Raw genomic sequence first — 18,450 nt, forward strand, 5'->3', positions numbered from 1 at the left:
CTGTGTGTATATGTTGAGGTGAAAAGACTTCACATCTTACATATGAAAACAAACACCACAAATGCAGCACGAACCCTGAGGTACAGGGTGGCAAGTGGCCTATTAAGTCAATGAAATTCTGCCACCTAGGAACTTACAGAATTAAGTCAGGAACACACACAAATATTAAAACCTTGTCAGAAGAACCAGGCCTGCGAACTTATCAAAGTCACCCAAAACAACAAGCAACAAGTGATCATATCTCTTGCTGAGGATCACAAATAGGAAAAATGGCAGAAGGAAGCCACCTCATGCCAGCCCTCTCCCACGAGTGCCCACTGCACAAATAAGAGCCAATCAAAACGTCAACAAGTGCACAAGGAGACGTGGCTAGCCTGTGCGCAACACAAAATCTACACATGGTACAGCATATAGAAGAGAACATAAATTCTGAGTGTTCGGTTGAGGCAGGAGGATTGTGAGCATGAGGCAAGTCTGGGCTGTGCAGTGAGATCCTACCCTGAAAACAAACAACAGCAACAACATAAAGAAGTAGAAGACTCCAGTGTCTTCCCCCTCTGACCCCTCCTCCAGGAGGGTTAATGATGAAAACGAGTCAATTTTAAAAATTTAAAGATTCTTCCTAATAAAGTACATGGTAGAGAAGACCACTAAGAAATTCAAAAGCACTATTTAAGCTCCCATTTTCAGCTGTGAGCTGCTAGAATAGGGGACTCACAAAACTCCATTTCCAGTGAGGTGACCAACCTGACATGGATCTTACCATAAGGAGTTTCAAGGGTTCAGCTCAGTGCTACATTGTCGAATATACTCACTTAGCTGAGAAATCACAAGTCCCTAAGACCCTTCCAACTTTGCAAACTGAAACTCTCTTTGCACGGTCCCAAGCCCTTGACAGTCACATCTATTTTATATTCCCAGGGAATGGTGCTGCCCACAGTGAACAAACCTTCCCTCCTCAATTAACATAATGAAGACAACCCCCACAGACATGTCCACAGGCCAATGTGATTCTGACAGTCTCTCAATGAGACCGTCTTCCTAGGTAATCCTAGGTTGTATCATGTTAACAGAAGCAAACTATCATAGACAACATCCATCCTGACGTGAATAAGGGGTTATCTCATTGTGGTTTAGTTTTGCATTGTTGTTATCGGTCATGACCTCTGCCTCTTGGAACGCTTGTTAACCGCAGTATAAAGCTCTTTAGAGAACTGTCCATTGGATTCTTTTTTTTTTTTAATATTAGTTTCAGTTTATTAACTTTGTATCCCAGATGTAGCCTACTCCTTCATTCCCTCCCAATCCCACTCTCCCTCCCTCACCTCCTTCCTGCCCCTTTCCAAGTCCACAGATAGGGGAGGTCTCCTCTCCTTCCATTTGACCCTAGCTTATCAGGTTTCTTCAGGACTCGTTGCAATAACCACCTCTGTGGCTTAGCAAGGCTGCTCCTCCCTTGGGGTGGGGGATCAAAGAGCCACCCATTGAGTTCATGTCAGAAATAATCCCTGTTCCCCTTGCTAGGACACTGAGTTACCATGGGCTACATCCGAGCAGGGGTCCTAGGTTATATCCATACATGGTCCTTGGATGGAGATACAGTCTCAGAAAAGACCCTTGTGCCTAGATATATTAGGTCCTTGTGGAGCTGCTGTCCTCTCCAGGTCATACTAACTCCCCCTTCTTTCATATGATTCCCTGAACTCTGCCCAAGGTTTGGTTATGAGTCTCAGCATCTGCTTTGATACACTGCTAGATAGAGTCTTTCAGAGGCCCTCTGTGGTAGGCTCTTGTCCTGTTTCTTGTTTTCTCCTACTTCCAAAGTCCTTCCCATTTTGTCTTTCTAAGTGAGGATTGATCATCTTACCCTGGGTCCTCTTTCTTGTTTATCTTCTTTAGGTGTACAGATTTTAGTATGTTTATCAACCACTTTAAAAATCAATCTGGCACTTTCTCAGACAATTAGGAATAGCACTTCCTCAAGATACAGCTATACCACTCCTAGGCATATATCCAAAAGATGCTCAAGTACAACAAGGATATTTGCTCAACCATGTTTGTAGCAGCTTTATTTGTTAAAGCCAGAACCTGGAAACAACCCAGATGTCCATCAATGGAGGAATGGATACAGAAATTGTGGTACTTTCACACAATAGAATACTACTCAGCAATTAAAAACAAGGAAATCATGAAATTTGCAGGCAAATGGTGAGATCTAGAAAAGATCATACTGAGTGAGGTATCCCAGAAGCAGAAAGACACACAAGGTATACACTCACTTATAAGTGGGTACTAGACCTGTAAGATAGGATAAACATTCAATTCTTTTTACTAACTTTTATTCAGCTCATCTGCAGCTTTGATGGTTTTGAGTTACAGGGGTTTTCTGTGTGTGCTTTAGCTATTAACCTCTTACCAGACACACAATTTGCATGCATTCTCTCCCACTCTACAGACGGCCATCTTACTTCTTTGTTTCCTTCAATGTTCAGATATTTATAGATTGACACCGTTCTGTTTGCCTGTGCTTTTGTTATCACATCCAAGGAAACATTACCAAATATAGTGTCCTGAAGATTTTCTATGTTTCCTTCTAGCAGTCCTTCAGTTTGAATATTGGGGTTGATTAAGTTATAAATTGTGAATTAATGTTTGCATATTGTATACACAAATTCTATTTTTGTATGTTAATATCCACTTTTTCCAGTACCATTTGTTAAAGGGACTGGACAAGCATTTCTCCATTGTGAGTTCTGGTATCTACAACAAAAATCATTTGGTCCAATGTGAAAAAAAAAGTATGTTTATTGACTCTTTTTTCTGTCCTACTGGTCTACATTTGCAACTCCATGTCAGTGCCACACTGCCTTGAGGACTATCATCTCGTAATGAGTTATGGAGTTACAAATTGTGAGACTTCAACTTTACAATGGTTTTCAAGATTTGTGTGGGTACTCGGGATTCCTTTAAGTTCCATATAAAGTTTAGAATGTTTTCTGTTTTTGAAAAAACAAAAAACATCTTGGATTTTAATCAGTTTTAGAGTGGTTAGGGTCTTAGTCTTTCACAACCATGATTCGATATTAAATGAGGTGGTTTTTTTTCCTTAAAAAAACTTTTTTCCTTTCAGATTGGCCATGATTATTATCTAGAAACGTAACCTATTTTGTTACTACATGTTTTATTTCTAACTATACGTTTATAAAAACATGTAAGTGGGTATGTGCACATGCGAGCGAAGATGCCCAAGGGAGGCCAGGAGAGGACAGTGGATGCCCTGGAACTGGAGTTACAGGCATTTCAGTTATGAGCTGCCCAAAGCAATTACCGGGAAAGGAACTAAGATACACTGCATGAGCAGCGTGTGCTCTTGACCACCGAGCAATCTTTCCAACCTACAGCTGATTCTCTTATAGTGCAGCCTGCAATTGAGCTCCGCACCTATCCTATCAATTTTAATCAATTTTTGGTGACCTCTATAAGGTGTTTTTGAGTGAAGTCTACAGGGGCGGTATGTACAAAAAGGCAAGATACGAATGTTAGGAAGCAAGCTGTTGGTGACTATGGACCTTTGCTTTGCTTGACTCATTTAGCATTGGCTCCAATTCTTCATTTGTTTAAAAAAAAAAAAAAAAAAAAATCTTCCCCTGGATGTTAACTCCCGTGTACCACTGAGTCTCATCTGTGCTTGGGTGAAGCACACAGAATTGCCAATTATATATTTATAATTTGGTTCAAGCTAATGTAAACTGGCAGAAGGGGACAGCTAGGGACAAAATTACCTGAGTGGGTGCATTAGAGGATTCTGACTAATCTCTCCTAGCCTTTGAAGACATTTCTAGTTGCTGAGTGATGTAAGACTGACTCCTCACTATTCTCCTAGATAAAAGAAGGATTATCAAGTGTAATATTTTTCAAATTAAAATTAGTATTTATGATCTGAATCTATACTTAATGTTTTCCTCTTCCCCATCAATCACATAAAATATTTGAAGTGCTATTTATCAAATGAAAATATCGTTCTTGAGAGGATTTGTTGCTTCCTTTATGTTGGTCTGTAGTACATGAATGCTCTACTGAGGCTAAGTATCAGTTTTATAAATATGATAAAGCAGTTGCCTAAATAACAACTTTGGACCATAATATTTGATGTCACAATGGTTGAGACCTTGCTTACTTCTTACACAACAAGTAATTTCACCTAAATCCACTCAGATAGTAGAATAAGGCCTCATATTTAATAGGTAGTCCTGTGGCAATTCCATGAAATCATTGCTTTGCACGCTTGAAATTGAGGTCATTTTTGTATTCAATCTGTTGTAAAATTTGAAAATTTGAACCTTCTACAAAGTGTGTTCAGCAAACGCTGGTCTTTCTCAGACAAGCGAGGAACTCTATTAAAGCAGGTCAGTGGCTCCCACTGCCAATTAGTGACAGAACCGGAGCAGCAGTTAATTGACCCAACTTCTGAATTGACCGAACAGAAAGCAGAATTATTTTTCCTAACAACAAAAAAGAAGAGGAAAAAGAGGAGGCGAAGGAGGAGCAGGAGGAGGAGAAAGAAGGAGAGACTACCTTAAACAGCAGAACTAAGTAGGTTAAGGAGGAGATTCTGTGAGCAAAAAAAGATTGAGTCATGAAGAGGACATAATAATTATATGTAACATACGTGTGTGTGTATACACGTGTCTCAACATCAGCACACCCAGGCATACAACAGGAATGTCTACAGCACCGAAGAATGGAAAACACTGCAATGAGAGGAATCTACTCTGATGAAGCAGAGAACACCCAGGAGGAAATCCAGTAAGGAGGCAGCTGGTGGAACACGCCAGATCAACAGAGCAAACACCCACAGAGCTCTCCACCTAGCAGCAGCAGAAAGTGTGCCCACGACCACCTGGGGGGGTTCTCGAGGACACATCCCAATGACTCTGAGAATCAATGCCAAGTATCTTTCCACCCCAACCAATAGTGAACGAAAAATTGAGAAATTCATAAATATGTAAAAATAAGCGTACTGAATAATTACTTAAAAAAATGAGAAAGGAATCCAGACAGATGGGAGCAAAAACACACGACGCTAAAGCTTACAAGATACAAGAGAAGTCGTAGTAAGAGGAAGGTCACAGCTGAATGCCCAAATTTCCAGAAGAATAGAGATCCTGCCTCAGGAGCCTACCTTTCCAGCTCAAGGTGTCAACAGCAGCAGGAAACCTGACTTACCATTGCCAGCCATGCAGCCTGAGGGGTCCCCCAGAGACCTCCGCTCTGGTGTAGCCTGGAACCTGAATTCCTTCACAGAAAAGAATATTAGGATGAGTCAATAAGATACAAGAAGAGAGCACCACCAAATAGGTGTAGGTGTCTCAGGAAAGAATTACATCTAAGTATGTTAACAATGGCTACATGTATGTATGTGGTACAGGCACATACACACTTGTGTGTGTGTGTGTGTGTGTGTGTGTGTGTGTGTGTGTTATTTGTGGCTTTTTAAAGTTTTATTTGTTTATTTTACAATCTCTGTTGTAGCTCCCTTTCTCTTCTCCTCCCAGTCCTACTCTCCCTCCCTGTTTTCCCCATCTTCCCTCACCTACTCCTCAGAAAAGGGGAGCCCCCACCCACCCACCCCAGCTTATCAAGTCATATCAAAACTGAGCACATCCTCTTCCCCTGTGGCCTGGTAAGGTATCTCCGCTAGGGGAAAGTGATTAAAAAAAAAAAAAAAAGCAGGCAACAGAGTCCAGCTGTCAAAGTCAGCTCCCATTCCCCTTACTAGGGAACCCATATGAGGACTGAGATGCCCAAAGGCTACATCTGTGTAGGGGGCCTAGGTCCAAGCCCCTCATGGTCCTCAGGTGGTGATTCAGTCTCCACAGGACCACCTGGGCCCTCGTTAGTTGGCACTGTTGATCTTCTTGTACAGTTTTAAAATTGTATTATTCAAAAGAAGTAATTTATACCAAAATATTTGTATTTGCTTATTCTTATCTAAAGAATCTTTCCTTTATAGAGAAAGTTGTAGCTTCATGCCACAGGCTTAAAGATAAGAATGCTGACAAGCTAGAAACATAGGTCAAGAAGAGCAAAGGAATTCTCATTATACATGAGCCACAAGCAGGCTGAGACATGTCGACTGTCAGTATAGTTGATAATCTTGTTCTGGAGGTTTCTGAGGAAAAGTACAGGTTGACAGATGAAAAAGGAACGCTAGTAAGGTCATATTCAAAGGTCATGCGAATTTCTGACTTAGTATGGCTCTCTGGCTGTTTCAGTGTATCTGTTTGAAATGTCTCTCAGAATGGTTCAGTAGTTAAGAGCACTTGTGGCTGTTCCAAAGGACACAAGTCTGGTTCCTAGCACTTACATGGTGGCTCACAACTATCTGTAACTCCAATCTCCCAGAATCCAGCATCCTCTGTAAGCACCAGACATATATATGGTACACAGACGTATGCAGGCAAAACTCTCATACACATAAGATAAAATAATCTTAAATAAAACAAAATGTGTCTAAGAAAGGGAATACTGAAGTCTTGGTAGTGGGTTTTGTTAACTGTCCTGTTCTTTACTCTGGGCCATTGAGAGACTTAAACCAGATCCGAGGGAGTGATGGGATATTTGCCTGCCTGAATTCCCTGGTTTTCATGTCTTTCTGTTGTACTTCAAAGGAACTGAATTAAGAAGAAGCAAACTTCTCTTCGCATCAAGGTGACTCTTTACATGTGACCAGTGTTCTGACCTGGCTCAGGGGTGTTTATTTCTCTGTCCTTCTTTATGTCCTTCTGTCATCAGGGCCGTTTTATGTGTTTGAAGGTAACAGCATGGCCATGGAACTATGGTGCTCTTTCAAGGAACATGAGGAGTGAGGATTTGCACTGAATCCAACATACCCTGATGGCTCCTCTCTCTACTTTACAGTGGCCATGCCACCTGTCAAGGCAGCAGCCACCACATTGCAGTTGACAGGAACATTCTGGAGGGCAGAGATGTAAGAAGAAAAAGGTAGGAAAGGGTCAGAAATGATGAGATGGAAGAAGAAGGAGGAAGAGGAGGAGGAGGAGGAGGAGGAGGAGGAGGAGGAGGAGGAGGAGGAGGAGGAAGGAAGGAAGAAGGAAGAAGGAAGAAGGTAGAAGGAAGAAGGAAGAAGGAAGAAACCCAGATGGATGCTGGGAGACCCCAGATATATTCCATGTACACAAGCAATAGCTTTTCATGCCAGAGTAAACAGAGCTTGACAGCCGAGAGGTGGTTACCCATTTAAGCAACATGTTTCATATTTGGTTTGGTTTTATAGTCTCTTCTCTTTAATAGTAGGTTTAGTAAATAGTGATCTGCATGCTCTCAAGAAGGCTAACTGATTTTACAATTTTTTTTAAAGAAGCATATTCAAATGCAAATGAAAACGGCTGCAGCTGCAGAGCTCACTGGACAAGGAGCTCCAAGCATGCAAGCATTAATTTATGCTTTGCCAGTGTTTGCCTGGGACTCTCAACCCTTGGCCAGCTGCTAGATCAGGAGGGTTTCCTGTCCTGGACTCAACAGAAAGTCTTCTCTTCTCAGAAATGAGCAAGAGACTTTGTCACACAGTCACTCATCCTCCTAGGCCCCCATGCTGTCCTTTCCGCTTGCCTCAGTATACCTACTCTGGTTTCAGCAAAATCCAATAAACAAAAAGCAAAGGAGGGCATTCTTAGGCCCTCTTGAGTGCTCTTGAACCCACAGTAGGGCTCTGACTGACAAAATGAAGAAAATTCTAGGCAAGTCTCCTTTGAGTGTATAAATGAGGTGCTCTGGTCATCAGCAAACACAATAGGTCCTCACTCTCCAGAGCCTATGGTCTATAAGGTGGGTGAAAAGACAAAACTATAAACAGAGTCATACATGATAATGTCAAATCAAGATGCTATTAAGGAATATGGAGGGCTGGAGAAGAGCATCAGTGGTTAAGAACACTTGCTGCTCTTGCTGAGGACCAGGGAAAGGTTCCCAGCACCCACATCAGATGGCTCACAACCTCCTGTAATTCCAGTTCCAAGGGATTCAGTGCCATTAATATGATACACATTAAAAAGACAGACAGACAGACAGGCAAGCAGAGCGGAACAGGCCAAAAAAAATGAAAAAACAGAAAACAAAAAAACAAACAAAAACAAAAAACTACTAGACACAGTAGAAACACATGGCAGGGAGACCTCTGGCCCTCAGATGATTCTATCTTGAGCACTAGGGTTCCTGGTATTTGTCACCACAGATGTCCATGAGCAGAGAGTGAGGAGAAGCTGCAGGTTGTGCTTCATTCAGAGAGCCAGCAATCCTCAATGAGCACCATTGTTTTGTTTTTGTTTTTAAAGACTGCCTCCTGTCCTGTTAGCACACTTTCTAGGGAACAGTCATTCCAAAGTGGGGTCTTATGCTTCTGTTCCGGAGCTCAGCCTTGGCTCTGAGGGTCGTGGTGCTTCCCTCTGTTTCCTCCCTTGCACTTTCCCTTCACCATCATCTCACACTACATTGACACACCCCCGAAGCCTTGCATTCCTCCCAAGACAGACCCTGGAATAGAGGTTCAGTCAGAACTAATAGCAGTGTGTATCTGACCAGCCATTCACAATGTGTGTTTACAAATCCCTTCCTACAACATGAGGTGCTGATGAGGCCTTACAGTAAAGGGTGTAAAAGCACACACGTCTGCTTACTCTGGTCCCTTATGAGGACACTTCAGATAAGACTAGAAGACAAGCTGTTACCAAGCTCTTTACACAGAAACAAATTGGCATAGGAATATTTGAAAGCAAGAACCTTGAGGACACTTGGATTTTGGACCCAGGGGGACTTGCTTCCTCTGGGCATCTTGGGCTGCCTGTTCATTGTTATCATCTGACATATGCAAAAACAGAAACTATGTTAAGTCTCTAGAAGTACATGGTATAACCCTCTTGGCAGGAGAGAAGGTATTTTTAATAGAGACAGGCATTAAGATTATTGAAATGATTTATCCTGGAAAATTAGAACCTTAGGTTGGAGTAAGAGAAAAACTGAAGCCTGATGGAGCCAGAGAAGCAGCTGGCCGTATAGGAAGAGATTTCACAATTTATCAGACTGCCATGAGAGGGAGACTGGAGCTGAGACAATGGGTCAGTAGTGGGTGGGGCCACGCTTGGACCACAGTTCCTTCTGGTCAAACCTGTTCAGACCTGTCAGGACTCTGAAGATAGACTTGGGTTCACTGGACCCCTTTATTTGTTCCTCTTTCTGGCATGGCCACATTAGAGAAATCTCACCTCTGCCCCCTTAGGGAGCTGGTAGCTGAGCTTATGACTTCCAGAGCCCTGGTTTTGATCCTGACAACTCCAGAGGCGCTAAGGAGAGACTGCCTGTGGCTGGTCCTCGGGAGCTCTTTGCAGTGGTTAACAGTTCACAGCAGTAACAAGACTCCACAGCCAACGACCAACTCATGCTTTGTGTGGGCCGACAGAGCACCAGGGAAAAAAGATGCCAGTAACTGCACGCTAAACTTGCCTCTAGTCATTTCCTATTAACAGTTTGTTGGGCTTTTGGAAGCAGCACCATAAAATGTGCAGCTTTGGGCTTCAAACCAAGCCCTGAGGACAGGAAATGCAGGAAAGGGCTTTCTCTAGAGCTCCTTTTATTACCTAAAAATTGTATTTACCAAAGAAGACTATGATTACTTCCGATTGTCTTCCTTAAGTGTCATTAATGAAGGAAAACTAAACCATAGTAAAGAAGAAGCAAGAACAACAAGCACCAACCCTAGAAGGCAGAGGTCTTTTGTCTGTTCCCTGGGGTCATTCATTTCCTCTGAGAACCATTCTGCCTCTCTGTAATTACAAGCAGACCCTGTGAAGAGGGTATTTATGCTCCAATCATCTGCCCTTTAATTCTATGAACTGAAGTTCCAAGGAAGAGCCACACCTCTGTTGAAGACTCAGCAGACTGATTGACTAGAACTTTCTAATGTAGAGAGTTGAAGCTGCGAGTCAATTTCCCTTAAGATTTAGTAGTCATTTACGACCCTCTTCTATATCTGATACAACACCCTTTTTCCCTTTATACTATCAAATAAAGCCTTGTGGTGCAGTCTTAGCATACTGCTAGCTTTCACCAAATCAAAAGCTTATATCACCAGTCATCAGGCAGCATCTGAAGCCTACAGCAGAGTTTCCCCAGCTCTGCTGTAATCTACCTACACACTTCGATTTATGACACTTCCCTGTTACATAGTCACACAAAGTTTCATGTAACCATTTCAACTACCGATCATGAAACTCAGCATGACCTGTGTCCATGTTCCTGGGCCACAGACACTCAGATGTGGCTCCTGTTCTCTTTGTTGTGAGGGTTTTGTGCCAACAGCTTGGTATGTGAGTCCTGAGAGGAGGCATGGGAAACCCTTGGCTGCCTGTCTTCTGTCTCTTCTCAGTTCATTTCAGCAATTCTAGATGCAACCCTCCTGCAGCTTCTAGAGATGAGTGAGGAAACCCTAAGTTACAGTCTCTTGCTTAGTGCGGAAGGCAGTATAGATATTCCTCCTAGAATTTGTATAGATATGCGTGGGGAGAGAGAAAGAACTCAGCACTCACCCAACAAACAAAACAGGAGCCTGTTTGCCAATACATTTCAATGTAAGTTATGGCTCAGAATAACGCTTGTGCACGTGTCCCACATCTGTCTCTACTGACTCACTTCAGTTACTTCCCTTAACCTGTAAAAAAGGCCTCACACCTGGTCTAGTCTGTTTGTTACCTTGAAATGTATGCGTGTAAATTTAAAATATATTAACTTGAGAGATGCATACTGTGCAGGTAAAGCTAACTAGGACAATAACCCGCGCTAGGCTGTGTACCACTGAAAAGTTGCTAGCTCTTAGCTCAGTAAGGAGTGTAAAAACTCACTGAGCTCCTGCTGTATGTGAGACTCTGCTGTAGACCTGCCTTGAGCTTCCTCTCCTGATACAATGAATTCATTTGCTGTCTGCCCAGCAGGCATTGTGAGGCCAGATCTCATGAACGAGTTCCCATTGCCAATGAACAGCAGTCTAGCATGAATTTCAGTGGCTTCACTCTTCAAAGCAGTGGCACATAGCTCCCAATGCAAGATCAGAGGATTAAGTTATACTTCAAGTCGGGCATTTTCAGGACCTCTTAAGAGCAATGGGTATCACAATGGAGCCATGGTCACAGACAAGGCATGCTTTCAAACAAGCAGCAAGCAGAAAGGCAATCTCATTTTTCTACTTCAATAATTAACTTACATGCAAAATTTAACTTGAAAAGATATTTCCAGGACTAAAACAATGTTTGTCCTAATTAACAAGGCAGGCAGGATTCTGTCTTATGGAAAAAAAGCCTTTAAAATAATCAGAAAGTGGTTACTCTCATGACAGTCATGCCACTATTATCGCAGTGGACATTTCTTACTAGGCCAGTTATTACTGTAGCTCAATGATGTTAACAGCTGGGTAAGAATGTTGAGTATTTTTCTTCTCCAATAGCATAAATAAAACCTCCTGGCACTATGAGAGTTATCCAGGAGGGATGACGTTTCCTGATCAGTGCCAGTTGATTTTTCCATGTTCTGTGACTCAAGTACATATAATGTCATCAGTTGTAGGATCTTACCATCACGTTCTGGATATTAGCGAAGAGCAATGAAAATAGCCTGAAATGTTTGGGGTCAATGGGACTTCACTGACCAACAACTCCAAAAGAGAGGACACATTCATGACAGTGGGGTTTTTCTATGGTGTTTAGAAGGCCCTGAAATATACATACAGGTAACATTACACAGACTGAGGATGTTGTGAACATATGTGTTTATGCATATGAATATGTGTGTGTAAATAGATATATATAGCAGTAGCAAAGAGGCCATAAATTTCAGGGCAAGGAAGGGCATAGGGGAGGGTTTAGAGGTAGGAAAAGAAAGAAAGGGGAAATTATATGATAATGTAAAAAACTAAAGGATTTTTTTAAGAGCACATGAAGTTGGAAGGGATAAGGAAGGGATTCTAGGGGATGGAGTTAGAGATGGATTAGTCAAAACATGCTACGTATGCACGTATGACACTCTTAAACAATGAAAAAGATAATTTACAGGAAGAAAAAGCTGTCTGCATGATATTGAAGTATCATATAAAACAAAAGCACACAAAGTTTGGAGAAAGTCTGAAAGCCCTCCCACTTACACTTTCTCTAACAGAACTTACTTGCACTCCTGTCTAAAGTGGCTACATGTAATTTTACATTGTGTTAAATTTAGTCAGTTGAATCATTACAATTCACATCCTGAAAATAAACCACAATAATTATGTCAACATAAAATGCCATTTTTTTCTTTATTGCACTGCCCTGGAAGACATGATAATTTCCAGTTAGCAGTGAGACTACTGGAGATGTTTACAACTATTATTCCAAACCAGAGGCACCTGTGAAGTACAAAAGCAGAGGGGCTTGAGTAGGTGGACCTCATGCCTAAGGGAGCGTTTCAGTTGATGCAGTCTTTAAGAAAGAAGTGGTTACTGCCTGAATCCATGCTCCTGTATCAGTCCACCAAAGTCAAAACCCAGTTGTCCACGGCAGTGCTGTCGAAAATGTTATTCCCCTCTGCACAGGGCCCCTATAGGCCCATGCTCAAGGCGTGGTCCATGGGAGATGGTGGAGTTTTTAAGAGGCAGTGCCTAAAGAAAGGTAGTGATGTCCCTCATGTGTAGCCACGAAAGGGACCATAAGACCAATGTCTCTCCTTCTCTTTGTGTTTGCTGGCTTCTGAGGCAAAGCGGTTATCTCACTGCAAAATCCTACCATGATGCCTTTACCAACCATCCAAAGCCAGAAGCCACCTAATCCTTGCTGGGAATCTCCAGAGTCATATGACAGAGGCTAGAATTTAATGGTACCAGTTAATTCGCTTTGTAAGAAACCCTGCTGTTCCTCATGCTAGGAAGCATTTCAACTATAAAGATAAAATAATTCAGTTTAATTTATGTCTGTGATGTATGCATTCATGGTGCTTATGTGTGAGTGGGGGAGGAAGAGGCATTGGGCATCTTTCACTGTTACTGTTTTATTGCCTTGACACAGGGACTCTCACTGAACCAGCAGCTCACCATTTTGGCCAGGTTGTTTGCCCAGAGAACTCCCAATGGCCACCAGTCTCTACTTCCTGATGCTGGGGTCATAGGCATGCACAGTCATGCCTGGATTTTTGTATGGATTCTGGGGATTTGAACTCAGGTTATTATGCTTTCAGAGCAGGCATTCTTATTACTGAGCCATCTTCCCATCGCTAAGGATATAATTTTGGAGTTAAAAAAATTCTTTGTCTAACTGTTTAAGCCAAACATTGTATCTACATTCTATATTGTTTATTCCCACTCATTATTCCTGGCCTCCAGTTAACCTCTGTCTAATATACTCTAGACATGCAGGAGTCTTATGTCTCTGCTGTAACTTGCACAATGAAACATGAGCCAGACTCCAGGAGGGAAATTGGCCTCTTACAGAAGGTGTTTTCAGTGAGCAAGGACTGCCTACCTCCTGAAGGGAGCCTTGGAAACTAGAGATAGCTGAGGTGTGGTGGCTACTTTTATGTTAACTAGACACCAACTAAAGTCATATGAGAGAATGGACCCTCGAGTGACAAAAATGCTTCCCTAAGACAGGGCTTTGGTGAGCCGGTAGGACATTTTCTTAATTAGTGTTTGATGTGGGAAGGCCCAGCCCATTATGGGTGGTGCCGCCTCTGGACTGTTGGTCCTAGATGGTATATAAAAGTAGGCTGAGCAAGCCAGTAAGCAGGCTCACTCCCATCCATGACCTCTGCGTCAGCTTCTGCCTCCAGGTTCCACCTTGTTGGAGTTCCTACCTTGGCCTCCCTCAGTGGAGAGTGACTCGGTAGACGCAGTGTACGTTAGCCAAACACACCCTCTCCTCCCACATCACTTTTGTTCATGGCGTTTCTTTACCCTAACTAAAACATGGGGTTTCTGTCTCTCTCTGTGTGTGTCTCTCTCTTTTTCTCTCTCTCTTCTCGCACATGTGTGCGTGTGATATTTTATTTCCTTTTTTGAAAGCACAGCAAGTCGTCAAATTGCTAACACCAGAGACCTCCAGGCAATTGTGGTTTGAGCAGCAGCACTTCATCTGAGCTTTCGTCTTAGCCTTTAGGGAGGACGGGGAGGCTTGCCACTCAGAACTCTGTCCTCAGCAATTACAACCATCGCGCCCACACTATGCACAACGATATGCTAATGAGTGAGATACAGGATGTGGGTTCTGATGTATTTGGGGCATTGTGACTGAACGAGGGGAAGGAGGAATTCAAATTCATAAGAACCTAAGGCATTTGTGGCTACCCATACCTGTATAGCAATGCTCTACTAAGCTGTGGATATACAGAGAGTGCACTTTGCCCTATGTGGGCCATCACACCACAAACACTGGAACCCCTTGGCTCAGATTCAAGATTATCCCATGTTACAAGTTGAACTGCTTTTGCTGCACTGACAAAGTTTTTCACCCTTACAGAAGCGTAAGAGTTTAATACGGAACACAAAGACTGGGAGTATTTTCTCTTATATCATTCTTCAGTACGTAAGCATCATGCTAGTAGATCTTTGGGTTGTTCTCTGTCAGACTATCGAACACCTGCACAGCATTAGCATGCTACTTCTATGCTAAAACACCATATCATTAACACATGTATTATCCTGTTCCTATGCTAAACTGCCACAAACAGAGGCAACTTCTTGAAGAGTTGACTTCAGCTTACAGTTCCAGAGGGAGAATCAGTCACGGTGAGAGAGGCATAGAAGCAAGTGGCCAGAGCAGGAAGTTGAGGGCTCACCTTCTCAGCTCCAAGCACAAGGCACAGAGGGAACTGGAGGTGGAACAAGGCTGTGAACTCTCAAACCCCACCCCCAGTAATATACTTCCTTCAGCAAGGCTGCACTGCCTACATCTCCCCGAACTATACCACCAACTAGGAACCAAATGGGTAAAAACCTGAGCCCATGGGGGACATTCCTCATCCAAAATACTATAGCATGCAATTTTACTTTTATCTTTAGTGTTGTGGTAAAATCATTTCTTTATGATCAAGGAATGTTTGGTCCATATAAATGGTTTTTAATACCTGAGATTACAAAAAAAAAAAAAACCATTTATTTCGAGAAAACATGGCCACCAGTGGAAGCTTACGAAGACCTGCCTTACCAGTATTGCTGTTCCAATAGATAAGCAATGTTGACCAAAGGAGGGTGACACAGAGCTGCTTGTGTCTATTAGGAGACTAGAGAACCTGAACCCTCTGGGTATAGCCTGAGTCCTGGACTATATAAAAGAGGAAAGCAAGCTGAGCACGAGCAGCGTACACATTCTTGACTGGGCATGTGACTACCTGGCTAGGCTCCTGCTGCCTTGACTTCCTCATGATGGTGGACTACAACTTGGGATTGTGACCAAAATGCACCCTCTTCTAAGCTGCCTTTGCCGGTTCCTATTTATAATAATATTTTTTTCTTTTGCAATGGTCTGATTAAATAGGGCTATTAGAAGAATATTTTAAGCTCACTTCAAAATGTATGCTAAAAATTACAGTGGAAATAAATTATATAAAATAATAATAACTGATCCAAAAATACCCATGTCCCAGTGATGTGTAATTTACCCAACTTGTAAGATCTTGTGTGGTTTGGAATTCTTTTTCTTTGATATTTCATAAATGTATACAATTCAGGTGCAAAGGAATGGATTGGAAGAAATTGCACAGGTAATAAATTGCTTTAAAGTTTCCAAGGCAAGTACTGCACATAACAAATCCCAACAGAGTCAAAGCATAAGGAAGAGTGTCACATCTACTAACCTGTCTAAAGGCAGGTGTCTCACGGACCCATTCATGGCACTTACAGTGGTCTCAATAAGAGTCTGGACAGAGAAAACTGCTAAGTGCCTCCCATCAATCAAATGGCCCAGTCAACACGTGTGAATTTAATGTCTGGTGTGAATAAAACATTAGACAGCAGACAGGAGGAGGTCACTGTGGCATTTGGCTTGGTTTATCACCATTAGCATGTAACAACTCTAAATAATTAAAGTCAGAATATAATTCAATGCCAAAGTCCATCACTCAATGCCATAGTTAGAAAGTCTTAGCGATACAGAGGAGGGACATGGTGAGGGATGGCCTTCATGGCAGGTGTGGGGCTGAGCTGGGTCAGAGAGGAGAGGGGACATGAGAACCTGAAGTATGAGGGGGAGTCAGAGCCTGAGGGGAAGGAGCCTTGCCAGAGCTACAGGGCTAAGGGAGCAGGCACTTCAGAGCAGAACACAGTAGTTGCTATGGAAGCCATGATAGCGAGTATAGAAGCATCCCATGGAAGATGCTAAATCTGAATATGGGAAGCCATCTCTGGGCTCCAGGAAGCAGGATCTCAGCAAGTTGACAGCTGGGATCAGGGTGTGTCCCCCCCACCCATACATCTGGGGAGCTTCCTCATTGATGCTAACAGAGAAGCCTCCATCCTTCTGTAGGAATTGGTTGCACTGACTCTGCTCAGATGTGAATGACTGGGGGCCGGGGAAGTGGCTCCACTGCTCAAGTGCTTACTGTGCAAACATGAAGACTTGAGTTTGACTTCCAGATTCCAGGAAAGAAAGCAGAGTGTAGTAGTTCGTGGTTGTAATCTCAGTATCTGAAAGGCAAAGACATGAGAAGCCCTACGGCCCAATGGCCAGCTGGCCTAGTTAAGCCAGAGGCCAGTAAGAGAGCCGGTCTCACAAAAGAAGGTGGTGACATCCTGAAGCATAACACTCAAGGTTAACCTTTGGCCTCAAAAGGTCAACCAACTGTAAGACGCCTATGTGCACATGAATTTGTACATGTATTGAGAGAGCCTATCTAAATGAGCCTGACTGACTCCATGGCAGGCTTCATTTTCTTGCTAGACATAACAGGCCTAAGAGTTACAGGAAAAATCAAAAGAGGCAACTAATCAGAAAGAGCCAGGACATCTGGCCTGGGGGAGATAAGGTTGCTTAACTACCAGCTTGAAAAGCACCTAAGTCCTGTCCAGAGTCATGTAGCCTCCATGGGCACCAGCCAATCCCAATTGAGGTTACATAGCCACAGTAGGAATTCCCCTCTCTGACTTTAAAAGGGGCCTTTGCACTCCCCTGGGGGCCTCCACTGGTGGCCCCAGCATGCTGGACTTCTGCAGAATAAATGTCCTTTGTTGTTTGCATGCTACTCAAGTCTGGAGTTGTCCTTTCAGTGTCTTCCAGACCCTAACAGTATGTGCATATGAATGTGCATGCTGGCTTCATTCACCGAGTCAAAGAGCAGCTGCTCCGGGCAGAGGCAGAACCTGCCTAATCAGAGGGTAAGTGAAGCATGACAATGACCAAAACTCTTGAGTCAAGCACTGTGCTGGACTCCTGGTGGGGATCGTACTACTCGTCTTTACTCATTTTATCTTTATTTATTTAAAAATATAGTAAAGAACCTGTTGGCTTCCATCAGGCCCTAGAAAACCATGATGAGGTCTAGGAGAACAGTGCTGAGGACTGGGGAGCAGATCTGTTTTGCTTTGTTTTGTTTTGCTTTGCTTTGTTTTGTTTTTCGAGACAGGGTTTCTCTGTTGTCCTTGGTTGTCCTGGAGCTCGCTCTGTATATGGAGCAATTCTGAAAGAAGAAAAAGAAATCTTTCTACACAAGAAGTAAGACACCCCCATCCTCCCAGGGCAGGGATATTGAGGGAAGGCAGATTTTCTCTGCTTCTAGGGAAGGAGACAGCAGTCATCTGAGAAATGTATCCTTACTCCAAAACTTGAGTAAAAACACATTTTCCCAAGGACCTGGGAATCCTTACTTCCACGCTCACCAGGTATCTGGGGTCCGTGCATTTTGATATATAGATGCAAGGAGGTGGCTCTCCACTGTCCCAGCACCTGTGGACCTGGTTAGCTCTATAACTATTGTTAGATTTAGAAAGATTTAAAAAGTACTGCCAGCTTTAGGGTTCAGAGCAGCTGACTATACCACAGCTACTGAGCTCCTAATCTTATGGGAAAACTCTTGGGACTCGGGGAACTAGAACTTTTATAGAGAAGCCCAGATGTTGTATTTCCTTGTATGGGTGGACAATTTCTATGGCTGGTAGTAAACAGGTGCTTGCAAGCTGCACGGATAAGAAATGTTCAACTCCCCAGCTGGATGGAGGCTGACATCTCTGCCTTCATTTTTTTCTGTCTCCTTTACCTTAGGTCATGTACTTACCAGCATGAAAATCAGTGTTTGTTGAACCTAGATGATTCCCCCTTTAGGGCTGAAGGCACTGAGACCCACAGTGTCCTGAACCTGCCTTCACCATGGGTCTCAGGAACAGCCGGGGCTATCAGGAGGGTGTAGGCTTCAGACGAGGGTGGCTGTACA

The sequence above is a fragment of the Meriones unguiculatus genome, chromosome 21 (assembly GCF_030254825.1).
Source record: "Meriones unguiculatus strain TT.TT164.6M chromosome 21, Bangor_MerUng_6.1, whole genome shotgun sequence".
Taxonomy (NCBI): domain Eukaryota; kingdom Metazoa; phylum Chordata; class Mammalia; order Rodentia; family Muridae; genus Meriones; species Meriones unguiculatus.